The sequence below is a fragment of the Eurosta solidaginis genome, chromosome 1 (assembly GCF_040869045.1).
Source record: "Eurosta solidaginis isolate ZX-2024a chromosome 1, ASM4086904v1, whole genome shotgun sequence".
In the NCBI taxonomy this organism is placed as follows: domain Eukaryota; kingdom Metazoa; phylum Arthropoda; class Insecta; order Diptera; family Tephritidae; genus Eurosta; species Eurosta solidaginis.
This window is the reverse complement of record NC_090319.1, coordinates 43,579,048-43,581,357: the sequence shown is the minus strand read 5'-3', so window position 1 is coordinate 43,581,357 and position 2,310 is coordinate 43,579,048. Positions and strand designations below refer to the sequence as shown.

The window sequence follows — 2,310 nt, the reverse complement described above, 5'->3', positions numbered from 1 at the left end:
CACGCAAATGTTAAGGCTAATGCGGCAGTTACCCACCGACGTGTGCCGTACGTACGGACGTTTGTCGTACGAAGCACGTTTGACCGAACTCTCAAGCCCGTAGGAATCAATGTGTGCGTCTGTGTACATGTACATAACATATTTGTGTGTGTATTCTTTACAATAAAGCACTGTTGCCATTGGCCAGTTTGCATGCATGCTTATGGAAACATCAATTTTTTCCAATTTAATTTTTGATATTGTAAAAGGCCGGAATATATATTAAATAAGTATAAATAGATTACATATTTATAATCATCACTTTTACATAATTATTTCGAATTATTTTCACAATTTTTCAAACTTTAATTAGGTGTTTTTGCATAAAATTGCAAACGGTCAAAAATTAGCGCACAAAAGTTTACTAGGCAACTCTGTCTAGTGAGAGAGCGATCAGCTGACACGTTCTTACGAAAAAAATCAAAATTGTTTTGATTTCAACGTTCCGGGCTACGTACGTCCGGGCGTTGCACGTCGGTGAGTTTTCGTTTCCATTGCACACTCATAAGATAGGTCGTGTCAGCTGACACGTTTTTGGTACGTACGTTCGTGAGTAAGTGCCGCATAACTCAAAGCAGCTGTATATGACTACCAAAATTCCTGCAGAGAGTAGTAAAGGTGATGGTCGCTGCAAAATGTTGGGTAAATTATAAACTGTCATTAATGGTATTTTGTTTTTGTAATACTGAAACTGATATGTATAATTTTTTAGAACCTTAAGAAAATGCAGAAATTGTAATAAACACAACAAAGAACGACACTCTATCTGCCGAAGAATTTGAGAGATATTGGAAGGCATGCAGCAAACATAGGCTGTGCTGAAAGTTGGCCGGAATACAAATTGCCATCCGGATATAGACTTGTAAGTGATTTTATTATATTATTTCCTTGTCATTGAATGAATATTTTTCTAATAATTTATTTGATTTTATATTAGATTGAGATAGACTTTACAGTCCTTTTTCCGGCAGCGTCTTCGATTTTAAATACTTGGGACCAACAAAAGTTTTATACCGTATTGATGTCAGAGGGCCATTTAAATAACAAGACTATCAAAGATATGCTGAGCGACATTGAAAACTTGAATAAAAGTAAATAATATGAAAAAACAAAAAAAATCTGCATCTTATTAATTTTTTTATTTTCTCTTTTAATTTCAGCTAGCCAAGAGGCCTGCCTACTCTGGGCGCTGCACGGTTGCCTTGTGCCGTGGCAAAAAATTATTAGAAAAGGAGTAGACGGCAAAAAACAAGTAACGCGATTTACAATAAAAGATTCGCAAAATGCGTTTGTTATGATACGTCCATCAGTCGAGGCTCTTAAAGAGTCCATCAGAGTTTTAACTGAAGAAAAAACCCCAATTCAGCCCTACATTATCATTATCGGCAAGTATATAAAGAATGTGAATGAGATATTTGTATATTTCGACGGTATAAAATTTCCTTTTAAAAGTGTAGTAAGAGCTACTGACATATGTTGTAAAATATTTCATGTTTTTAATTTGGAATACCCAAAATCATGTGAAACATTTTGGACCTTCATAGAAATGTGTTATTTTGAAATGCCTGTAAAGTCAAATTTTCCGTAAGTAAACATTTTATGTAATGCAATTAAAATTAATAAATAATGTAATAAAAATAAATACAAATACAAATAATAACATAGTCGAAAACGCAGTCTTTTTATTTATATTCTACAAAAAATATTAATAATAATTAATAACAAGTAAGAAGGGTTAAGTTCGGGTGTAACCGAACATTACATACTCAGTTGAGAGCTATGGTGACAACATAAGGGAAAATAACCATGTAGGAAAATGAACCAGGGTTATCCTGGAATGTGTTTGTATGACATGTGTATCAAATGAAAGGTATTAAAGAGTATTTTATGAGGGAGTGGGCCATAGTTCTATAGGTGGACGCCACTTAGGGATATCGCCATAAAGGTGGATCAGGGTTGGCTCTAGAATCTGTTTGTACGATATGGGTATCAAACGAAAGGTGTTAATGAGTATTTCGAAAGGGCGTGGGGTTTAGTTCTATAGGTAGACGCCTTTTCGAGATATCGCCATTAAGGTGGACCAGGGGTGACTCTAGAATGTGTTTGTACGATATGGGTATCAAATTAAAGGTATTAATGAGGGTTTTAAAAGGGAGTGGTGGTAGTTGTATATGTGAAGGCGTTTTCCAGATATCGACCAAAATGTGGACCAGGGTGACCCAGAACATCATCTGTTGGATACCGCTAATTTATTTATATATGTATATAATA

At 34.9% G+C, this 2,310-nt stretch overlaps 1 long non-coding RNA gene across 1 annotated transcript; it reads left to right on the top strand.

The window, feature by feature from the left end:
• Positions 1-533: 533 nt before the first annotated feature.
• On the top strand, positions 534-1,711 carry LOC137237800 (uncharacterized). Its single transcript, XR_010949043.1, has 4 exons — positions 534-681; positions 752-901; positions 977-1,130; positions 1,200-1,711. It is a non-coding gene; the product is annotated as an uncharacterized lncRNA (long non-coding RNA).
• The last annotated feature ends 599 nt before the right edge of the window (positions 1,712-2,310 follow it).